This window comes from Pinus tabuliformis, chromosome 3_1 (assembly GCF_031772625.1).
Source record: "Pinus tabuliformis cultivar Carrire ecotype Pingquan chromosome 3_1, CPIR1, whole genome shotgun sequence".
Taxonomy (NCBI): domain Eukaryota; kingdom Viridiplantae; phylum Streptophyta; class Pinopsida; order Pinales; family Pinaceae; genus Pinus; species Pinus tabuliformis.
The window spans coordinates 902073067-902085242 of record NC_142301.1 but is presented as its reverse complement, the minus strand read 5'-3'; the positions used below and the strand labels follow the sequence as shown (position 1 = coordinate 902085242).

The following is a 12176-nucleotide window of genomic DNA, read 5'->3' as shown; positions in this document are numbered from 1 at the left end:
TACACATGCAAAGCCGAAGTATTCAATGCTTGGGGACTACTGGGATGATGCCATGGTGGATAAGGTCGTCAAGTTACTTCGCGAATATCAAGACTTGTTCTCGACCAAAATCACGGAGTTGAAATGGATCCTTGGTGACTTAGGGATGATGAAGATTACTCTGAAACCGGACGCAAAGCCAGTTAAGCAGTGTCCTTACTGTTTAAATCCAAAGTATAAGGAAAAGGTCCACGAAGAGTTGGACAAAATTCTTGCAGCAGGAATTATTGAACCAGTGGAAGAATCTGACTGGGTGAGTCCTATGATAGTGCAAGAGAGAAAAATAGAAGGGCAAAATTCAAATCTGCGTGGACCTTAGGAAGCTTAATGACACCTGTGTTCATGATCCATTCCCGACACCATTTACAGATGAAGTATTGGAGAATGTTGGCGGACAGGAAGCTTACTCATTCACGAAAGGGTTCTCAGGGTACCATTAGATCAAGATCGCACCAGAAGACAGGAGCAAGACAACCTTCACTACCGAATGGGGTTGTTTTCAGTACACTATTATGCCCTTTTGGCTGAAGAATGCACTAGCGAGATTTTCGCGCATAGTGGTGGCTGTGTTCAAGGAATTCATCCACAAGTTTTTGGAGGTTTATTTCGATGATTGGACTGTATTTGTGTTAGTTAAAAAACATATAGTGAGCTTACGGTTGATGCTAGATACTTGTCGACGACACCAGATTGTGTTGAATCTAATGAAGTGCACCTTCCTCGTCCCCTTTAGAAATTTGCTCGGCCATGTGGTCTACAAACAAGGCCTGCTGGTGAACCCTGCGAAGATTGTTGTCATTCTCAATCTGGAAGCACCGCGAAGTGTCAAACAACTTCGCACCATGTTGGGGCACACTAGCTACTATCGAAAGTTTATTAAGAGTTATGCACAAATCACGGAACCAATGGAACAGTTGTAGAGAAAGGACACTACATATTGCTGGAATGATGATTGTAAGAAAAGTCTGGAGGTTATCAAAGAAAAAATGGCATCCGCTCCCATTTTGGTTTTCCCAAAATGGGATATTGAATTTCATGTACATGTTGATGCATTGTGTATTGCGCTGGGAGCTATACTCACGCAGGAAGGGGTGGAAGGCATTGATCACCCGATCATGTTCGCAAGTCAACAGTTGTCCAAATCCAAAAATAACTACTCTACTACTGAGCACAAGGAAGGGATTGGCGATGGTATACGCACTCCAGAAACACTGCCACTATCTACTTGCTCAGAACTTCCACATGTGTATCGATCATTCCGCGTTGAAATACCTGGTGAACAAACATGTGTTGTGGAGGTGCATGTGTAGATGGCTATTACTATTTCAAGAGTATGAATTCAAGGTCATCGTAAAGTTGGGATGCTTAAATGCAGGACCAGATTACCTATCACGAATTGACAACGGTGAGGAGCCAACAAATTTGGAGGAAGGACTACTAGATGCACAACTCTATGCAATGCATGTCATGGACAACCACTTCAAAGATATAATGCATTTCTTAACCACAGGGACCGTGCTGTAGGGATATTCAGTCCAACAGAAGAAAGAATTAGTGGTACGCGCGGTGGATTTTTCTGTTATCGCGGGGCACCTCTACAAGATGGGAAACTAAGAGATATTACGAAGATATGTACTTGAATTTGAACGAGGATAGATCCTTGCAGAAGCACATGGGGGGGTTGTAGGAAGACATTATGTGGGATGGGCGACAACACAAAAGATTCTTCGCGATAGACTGTGGTGGCCAACCCTACATCAAGATTCGAAAGCGTACTGTTGGTCCTGTGACGTATGTCAACGGACTGGCAAACCATTGCGAAGGGATGAGATGCAACTCAATCCAAAGATGAAGTTGCAGCCATTCAAAAAAATGGGCAATAGACTTTGGGGGCCCATCAAACCTCAAGGGAAGATGGGTGCGTGCTTTATCATCACCGCGACAGAGTACTTGACTCGATGGGTGAAAGCACAGCCGGTTAAGGACTGCACGGCTGCTACAACTACGAAATTTTTGTTTGATAACGTGTTGACATGGTTTGGATGCCCGAAAATTCTAATGAGTGACTGCGGAACGCACTTCCTAAATGAAACTATCAACGCACTCATGAAGCAATTCCAGGTGTATCATCAGCAAAGTACATCATACCATCCACAAGCGAATGTGACAGTAGAAGCATTCAATAAGATTCTAGAGGCTGCATTGACCAAACTATGTAATGTGCACTGAAACAATTGAGATTTGCACATACCTGCCGTGTTATGGGCATACAAAGCCACATGCAAGAAATTAATGGGTCAGACACCTTTCAGGTTAGTCTGCGGCACAAAATCTGTCATGCCAATGGAATACATTGTACCCAGTTTGTGGATAGTAGTGATGATAGGCATGGCAGACCGCGAAGCCTTGGAAGAGAGGCTCACGCAACTGGAAGAACTTGAGGAAGAACTGTTTCTGGCGGGATTCCATTAGCAGGTACAGAAACAACGCGAGAAAGCTTGGCACAATCACCATATCAAGTTGTGCACATTCAAAGTAAACGATTTATTATTGCTATATGATAGCAAGTTCGAAAAATTCCCTAGAAAACTCCGAATTCATTGGTTGGGACCATATGTGGTAAAAGAGATCATATATAGAGGCGTGGTTGAGCTCGGCAAGCTCAATGGAGATCCCTTCCCAGGAAGAGTAAATGGTAGTCACCTGAAGCCCTACATGAGTGGGCCAGTTGTCTGACTAACTGATCGAAGCACAGTGTCAGCGCTCCAAGGAGTTGAAAGAAGGCGCGGGACTATAAATGAGTCTACAGGAAAGCTGCGTGGAAACAGGGTTCTACGTAGGGTGAGACTATCACAGGAATTGCAGTCATGCATAAGGGACTGCGCTGCTACGCAGACAGGCTGGGAAGTGATTGTTGAGGTAACTGTTCATGACAATATGGTCAAATTAAGACAACACGGAGTCAGAACTGGATTTGAAACGATCTACCGCCAGTATCGCATTAATGAGCCAGAAAAGGAGGGAATGGTCAAATTTGAATATCAACAGGCCTATAAATCATAGCTGGTCATCCATTGAACAAACCATGGCATCTTGAGACTTAAGTTATTACGCTATCCGATAGATATGGACCCGTCCAACTTCGATGCTTTGAGAGTAAGCCCAGTGGTTGCGACATTGCCAAAAGAGACATAGGACCTTCGGGACAGCATAATGTTGACAGCCAAGGCCACCACACTGAGCCCAATGCCAGTGGTGGGAGATGTACCACAAATTCCCAGACAGATAGCAGGACCGGTCCGGATGTCACCGCAAAACCTATGGTCTGGTAAGCGATCTATGAAAGATAAGGGCAAGATGGTGAATCTTGGGACAAAATATAGAATTTCGTTGAAAAGTGCATCCCTAGGCCACATGCCCGCGATGAAACTTGAAGATTAGGACCTCACGGACAACAACATCTCTCTTGCAAAAATGCAACACAAGCTTCAACAGACATTGAGTATAGTGGACTGGAGATAGCAAGATTGCTGCTCTTGCACAAAAAGTTCACACCTTTGACATCTCAACTAGAGCTAAAATCCTATGAGGGTTCACTTTGTGTTAACCTAGTAGAGAAGAATGAGCATCACCAGTTAAGAGAATTAGTAGGGGCAATGGAGCAGGAGTTTGAAGAAGCATTGCAGGAGGCAAGGATGGAGCAACAGATCGTAGTTTGTCACTCACACGGATGGTGGACCGCGAAGCCTTGGTAGCACATCTCACCGCACCAACGAGTGACTTGGGATGAGTCACGATGATTGTGTTGGGGGCCTGTTGGGTAGCGGATCCCCCGCGTAATGATTTTGGGGCTTAAAGCCCACAATTTTGGGTATTGGTATTGTAAAGGCTCCGCGAAGTGTGCGGAGCATGAGTTGTAATGAGTCAAGTCAAAGGGTAGTCTTCCCTAAAATATTGTAATCTAATATAGAATGTGTCGGCCTACCCATGGTCTGCAGACCATGGGAATGTATAAATAGAGTGAGGCTCTAACTATAGAAGTTATCTTTTTCTGATGTTGAAAAGTATGGGTTTCTGAATGAGATATTCACTCTAAGTTTGTAAGTCAAGGTCGAGAGTTGTAGTATTAGAATAGGCTCTGCAGTTGTGTGTGCAGAGGCCTGGTAAAGTCTGCAGCTGTGTGCGTGGACCCCTGCAGCTGAGTGCACAGGGTGGAATTGGATTGTACTGGAATAGAAGATTAATAAAAGATAAGTGTTTCTGAAATATTGTGCATCTGCTCGTAGATTTGTGTGGTTATTCTTTTGTTATGATTTTATGCATCTCTTCAAGGTTTTTTTTTTGCATGCACTAGTTACAAATATTGAATGATTGGTAAAACTACTAAATTAAGTCAGATATATAATAAAAACATACTAAGGATAAGGGATCCGCACAACACCTCTTTGCACTCGGTACTAGGGCTACGCGAAGGTCGGATAGTTGTGCGAAGCAGTACAAGTGCAAAAGACCATTTCGCAACCTTTCCAAACCTCATCAAGACATCCCTAGGGTGCGGAAACCTGGTTCCAGCACCCTCCCATACTACCTCAGGTGAGACCTTAGTGCGCACTCCGCGGACTATTGCTGAAAGGGCCGGTAGTTTCAGGATTTGTTTGGCTAAAACATTTTTGAACCTGGGTCAGGCCCCAATAAGCCAACACAATCTCTTCCTTGCAAGACTTGATTAACTAATCATAACGTCTCAAAATCAGATCATCCACATAAGGAACAATGATCAATGGCTTACCTTCTACCATGATGTGGTACAGGTTTGCATCTGCTTCATTCTTGGTGAAGCCCAACCCGATGAAATAACTCTCGATCATGGTGTACCAAGCATGGGGTGATTGCTTCAGCCCATACAAAGCTCTCTTGAGTTGGCACACATGCGACTCATGATCGAAGGTCTCGAAACCTTATGGCTGCTCAATGTACACCTCCTCCTCAATCTTCCCATTGAGGAATGTTGTCTTCACGTCCATCTGATGGATCTTCCAACCGATATGAGCTGATAGTGCCAACATTGATCTGATAGATGAGTACCTTGTTACAGGAGCAAAGGTCTCATCGTAGTTGATCCCCTCAACCTGTGAGAAACCACGGGCAACAAACCTTGCCTTATGTTTCTCAACACTGGCATCAGTTGCCTGCTTTACCTTGTAAAGCCATCTGGAACTCACCAATGACTTGTCTTGAGGTCTTGGGACAACATCCCACACACTTTTCTGAATGATAGAGTCATACTCCTCTACCATTGCATCAACCCGGACTGGTTGCTGCACTTCCTCCTCGAATGAAGAAGGTTCAGACTCTACACACTCCCCAACCAAGGCCATGTACCCAGTGTACTGCTCGGGCGACCTCTTCTATCTGTGCTGAGAATATGGCTATCCCACATTCTCCTATGCATCCAGCATCATGCTGTTAGCTTCCCTTGAGCATTTCCGCCAATCTCTGGAAGTCTCAGCATTAGTGGATGTCTCCACTCCCAGATCCTCTACATGTGGATGCTCCACATCAATCTGAGGCTCCTCCTCCTTAGGAACTGAAAGCTCCTCCTCTTCATGCAACTTGAGCTCCCTCTCAAGTGATACTCGCATGGATTTCTGCTCGTCGAACATCAGATCCCTACGTACTACTGTCCTCTGATTGGTAGGCAGGTACACCTGATAGTTGTGGGGTGTATCAATGTACCCCACAAGTATTCCCAACTCAACTGTTGGATCTAGCTTCTTCCGAGCATCTTTGGTCACATGACAGTAAACTGATGATCCAAAGATTCAGAAGTGACTAACATCTGGTCACTTCGTGGAAAGTGCCTCTATAGGTGTCTTCATTCCTAGTATACGGTGCGAGCTTTTGTTCTGCAAGTATAATGTTGTATTGCATGCCTCAGCCCACAAATGTAGTGGTAGGATTTGGTCATGCAACATCACTCGAGTTGCTCCCACAATCGATCTATTCTTCCTTTCAGCCATCTCATTCTATTGTGTTGTATGGGGTACCATTAACTCCCGTTTAATTCCTTCTGCAGCGCAGAAGTCCTTAAAATGTTGGGAGACATACTCTCCACCATTGTCGCTATGCAAGGCTTTTATTTTCTTTCCAGATTCTTTCTTTGCCAAGGCTTTAAACTCACAAAACCTCAAGAAGATCTGATCCTTCTTTTGCATAAAGTAGATCCAGCATCTATGAGAAAAATCATCAATAAAAATAACATAGTACGTTTATTTAGCGGTGGAGGCTGTAGAGAATGGTCCACAAACATCTGAGTGAACTCGCTCTAGGATTTCTCCAGCTCTACTGTCTCAATCTAGAATGTAAGATTTCACATACTTACCCAAGGTACAACCTTTGCATGTACCTGTCTACTCCAGTTTTCCCTTGGGAAGTCCGGTAGAAATCTGTTGCATGATTTTCAGGGCTCCATGGTTCAAGTGGCCCAATCTTCTATGCCATAGCTCGCCAACATCTTGGCTCTGCACCATCTCAGCTTTGGAACTCAATGCAGCACAGTCATCTACCTCCAGCTTGTAGAGATTCTTTAATCGAATCCTAATTCGCTTGGTCTGTCCATTGCCGATATGCCTCATGAATACCTTTCCTTTACTAAAGAATAAATCATAGCATTTATCTTCTAGCATAGCAACGGACACAAGATTCTTTTTCAGACCTGGTACGTACTTTACATCAGTCAAGGTGAGAGGAGCTCCATTCTCCCTCTGAAACACAACCGTACCTTCACCTGAAACACCATACTTGCCATCATCGCCCATCTCGATCCGCATCTAGAGATCCTTCTCCTCCAAGGTACTGAAAAGATTCTTGTCACCTGACATGTGGAATGAAGCTCCACTATCCAGGTACCACACACATCCCACCATGGATGAAACCATGCATGCGATAAGAGAGGAATCCAACTCAAAGTATGAGGCCAGTGCCTCACAATCAGATCCCTTCAAGGATCCCTTCTTGGATTTCTTATATGAACAATTCATAGCATAATGGCCCACTTCATGACAATGAAAGAATCGCACTTTTGATTTGTCAAACTTCTTCCCACCATGGAAAGAACTGGATTTGGGATGGGATGCCTTCCCTTTCCCTTTCCTTTCCTTACTTGCTAAGTCTAGATTTTCCTCATCATCTTGCTTTGATGAGGATCCATCTCCGGTGCTTCTTCTTATCTCCTCCTGCATCAGATCTAACCAACGTCGTTCCCAATTTGGTAGTTTTTATCTTCCATTAACCGAGTCTTGGTAGCTATGCCAGCTCTTAGGAAGACCGAGGAGTGCAAGACTCACCATGTCATCATCGGCTGTCATGATCCCTACATTTCCAAGCTCATCCCTACAGGTGGTGAGCTTGTTCAGATATGTAGAGATTGTGTCACCCTTTTCACACTTGATTTTCCAAAGCTTGTCTTTTAGCACCAGCTTCCTTTGATTGTTGTTGTTCTGATATAGATCTTTCAATGTTTTCCACATCAAAAATGGTGTCTCCTTCCCATGGAGGCTCAAGATAATGTGGTCTCGAACTCCCTCCAGGAGGATTCTCCTTGCTCTAGCCACACATTTCTTCCATTCTGCTAATTCTGTAGCATTAGCTGCTACCGGCTTGGGGACGTCTTGATCAACGAAGTCCTTTAGACTGTTGTCCTCTAATACTGCTTCCATGTGATCCTTCCAGGCTATTTAATTCGAGCTTCCATCAAGGGCATACTCGAGTCTTAAACCATTGAGCGCCATTGGTGAAATTGAGATGTGATAAGAACTCGATTTCTATAATCAGGAATTGAAACTTCGAACTTCTCCCTTCTTTGTATACTGTTCTTCGCTTTGATCACCTTTTCTTTGATACCATGTAGAAATTCCCACTGTAGATTAACAGATTATGTAATATACTAAAGCAAAATACATGATCTACTTCTACAACAAACTTGCGGAAGCTTAATCGAATATGAGCAAGATCAAATAGAACACATATAATAGATGAAGAGAAATCAATCAGACATGAACATAGAAGAATACTCTGGGGAAAGCCTCAGCTAAAAACCTCAATCTCTGTATTATCATACAAGTGGAAATATGTTTAGATTACACAAAGAATCATCTCACAGTCTATCCTTCTCTCTTTGCAATCGAACAAATACAGCTCATAGACTGAATAGACACAAGATATGCCTTCCCTCAGCCCTCCAAGCCTCCTATTTCCTTGTACAGTTTTCCTTGGGGTCCAATGCTACCACCTATGTGAATTGGCCTCATCACACACTCACCAAACCCAAAAGTAAATATGCAATCTCTAAAGAATGAATTCCTTCTGCATGCAAGAGATATCCTCCATGTAATATTCCTGCAACTGATAGTACACTATTCCATCGTCTGATCTCAACTGGGTCTCTGTCTGAACTGACATGCATGAGTTATTTATGAGAGAATATTCAATTATCTGAAGTGCAGCAGTTACATGCATGCATGCATTAACTAACTGAACTCACAATTAGTTCAACAAACTATTTGAACTAATCAAACTGGACTTAACTCAGTTAACTGAGCTAACTAATTACAACTCAAATTACAACTCATCCTTATCTCTATAACTAAGGGATAAATTCCTCAATTAATGGGATAATTGTTGCATGTACTCACATAGACTTCGTGTTTGATTTTCTACAACTAATTAACTCAAGATGAATTAATTAATTATTTTACAAATAGCTGCTAAGATCAAAATTCGAATTTTACTTCTCTATTTTAGTTCAGGGTCTAACTAAAATAGGAAGGTATGTCGAAATGCTATTTATGGCAGTGCTATTTTTAGCAATTCTATATTTAGCATTTCTTGTTGTTATTTTCAACAACATCCTCCTAGTTTAATTTGGGTTGGTGTTGGTTTAGTACGGAAATTTAAAATTTGTACCTTATGAACCTTCTGTTGTTTTTTGAATTTGTAAGATATTGGATTTAGAATAATAATTAGAAAGAAATATGACCACTACTAAGCATGGGAAGAGGGTTGCTAAATTTATATTTATTTGCGCTTGATTTTTAAAATTCACTGATCAGGAATTTAGAAATGAACTTGCATATTTATATTTTCTTGTAATTTGAAGTTATTATTGGTTGACAAAAAGATCACAACTACAAGAGACTTCATCACAATATTGGAAGATGCCATCTGTGGGAGGTATCCTATCCTGATAATTGCTGAGGACATTAAACAAGAAGCCTTGGCTACTATTGTTGTGAACAAGCTTCATGCTGCATTGAAGGTTGGCACTTTGAAAGCTCTTGGATTTAGAGAGAAAGAAAGCTAATATTTGGATGACATTACTATATTGACTGGAGGTATTTTTCAAGTTTATCTACATTAAGGACTTACATGAACTAAGATCTTAAGTAAAAATATCGGTGTGTATATAAGTAGTCTTATATCATTTTTTGTGGAAACAATATTTATTTGGTAATGGGTTTTCTCTACAAGTTCAATTTTTCATGTTAATATGATAAATTCTCACTAAGTGAGAGGTATTGAGAATAAAACCTCTCCACCCTATCTATATTCATAGGTTTCTAATATCTTATGTAGATATTGTTTTGTTTATTCTTTCTTTGTGCAGGCACTGTTATCAGGGATGAAGTTGGATTTTCCCTTGGATAAAGTTAGAAGTAAGGTTCTGGGTACTACTTCCAAGGTGGTACTTACCAAGGATTCAACAATGATAGTTGGTGATGGGAGCACTCAGGAAGTTGTTAAGAAAAGTGTATCTCAAATTAAAGCTTGATTGAGGTTTTCTATTTCTCTATAGCTTAAAAATAGGTTGCTTTATCCAAATGGAGGCTTGAAATTATTGTCTTGTTTTCTCTATATAGCCACCATATATTGTAAAGTGGCCATCACCTTGTGGGGAGGGATATCCTCATTAATATCATTCATGATGATGGTATTAATCTCAAATTTGACTTGTGGGTTGTCAAGACAAGAGTGTAGAAAGCAACAATTTTGATGCATGGTTTATAATTTGAACATATGTGCCTCTGAAGGAACATGAAACAATAATTACAAAAAAATAAATTTAAATAACTTAATGTTGCTTAATATCAGAATATGTTTGACTTGATAGTTAACTTCCCTATCAACCTATTTTATAAAAGGTTTTCACCAATGATATCATTCTCACTTTCTTTGTAGGTTGCATAACAAGAATACAAAAAATAAAAACTGAGTGAAAGAATTACCAAGATTTCTGGTGGAGTGGTTGTTATCCAGGTAAAGTTTAGCATGGTTAAATTGCATCCAATTCAGCCATTTCTCTTTGAGTCTATGACAGATGGTTAAACAGATTCCAACATTAGCTTATATGTGATACAATTCAGAGAGATCGATTAGTAGATGATGAATATAGACAATTAGAAAAATTTGGAGTGCCTTTGAGAGTTGGAGCTTTGGATTGTTTCATGAACCATAGACATAGTCTACAAAATTTATCCAAGAGTGAGGTGAATAACCAACTCCGATGCACATTCCATTACACAGTGGGGCATCATATAGCTCCACAAAAATTCAAATAAATTCAACAACAATCAACAAGATGTGTGCTTGATTATGATAGTAGATTTACATATTTACTTAGTCAAATACCAATGCATTAAAATGATTTAATAGAAATTGGTCATTGCTGGATTGAATGGGAGAGAAAGAGTTGTGGAAAGAGTACATAATCCCCAAACATATGAAGCAGTATTTGGCAAAGCATAACAACTTGACATGGACGATGATTGGATTCAATTGAGTGTTGAAAGGAAATTGAAGATCTAGTTCAGAAGAGTACAAGATCAGCTAAAAAAGTCTTATTTGAAGAAAATCTATGATGAAACTTAGAGTTTTATATTCATGTAGCATGGATATTGGAAGGATTAGCAATCTCTTGACCATAGACTTGGCTCAACTAGTAGCAAGACTTGATGGTGATTAAAAGGTAACAAGTTAAATCACTCAAACATAATATTCCTAAGAAAAGTTCAAGCAAATGTTTCCAAAAATTTTATCTTTTCTTTGACAATTTTCTTCAATATCTAGTATGCAAGTTCTGGAAAATAATTTCAGCCAACCATACACAACATTCGTCCAACATTTCAAGAGAAAAATTTGATAAAAATATTTGAGGCAATTTCTGATTTCCTATGCCAAATACATTCCTTACCCTTGTATGCAGTTAACCATTCGAGTAGTTCATATGATCTATTGATTACATCGAGTATCAATTGTTGGATTCTAATACAGGAGAACCATATAATTCTCCATTGGTCTAGCATCCTTTTGGTGCTCATGAAGCAATTATGCATACACTTGGCATAGTTGATGCTTTCTTTTCATAACGGAGGCATAATTATGCCATCTGCATCCCACATAGGAAATTGGATATGCCTTAAAACTTTCAAGAAAACATCTTCCAAACATATTGGATCATATTTATCAATATATGCCAAATTTTAGGCTTATATTTCCCAAATAAGCACATATTTTTTAAACATGGTAGTTCCACATATATCAGTTATCAACATATGAATAGTGACAACCAAATTATTTATCTGTGAAGCATATATACTAATTTCATAGGAGTGGTTTCCCTCCTAGCCATAGGAACCACCTTGTCTAGATGCCACTTTTCTGTAAGGAAATGAAGCAAAAAGGGAGAATTTGCTGGCTATGGCTCTAGTATTTCTCACTCTGTTTATTTTCCAAAAATTTCAGACAAGGAATTCATATTGTAGTGTATTCCAGTCATAGAAATCCAACACAATCAATTAGGTTGTTGGGCTATCCCTCTTATCTCCAAATCTCCATTGCGAACTGGCCAAGGAATTTCCATTACCGGGAACTAGGTATTTCCAACTGTAACTAAATTTTCCTTGGCTCACAGCATTTTCCAATAACCATTCTTTATGGTTTACACATTTTTTTGATAGCCACTCTTTCTTAATTTAGAATTGGAATCAAGGTGTGTCAATATTCAAAGAAGTGTATATTATAATGGGAGAATTGTGAATAGGAACAACCATAACAAAAACCAACCCAATATCCCTAAGCTT

At 40.3% G+C, this 12176-nt stretch overlaps 1 pseudogene; it reads left to right on the top strand.

Moving 5' to 3' along the window:
• LOC149190559 (ruBisCO large subunit-binding protein subunit beta, chloroplastic-like) overlaps positions 1–12176 on the top strand; it is a 76591-nt pseudogene that overhangs the window by 44292 nt on the left and 20123 nt on the right.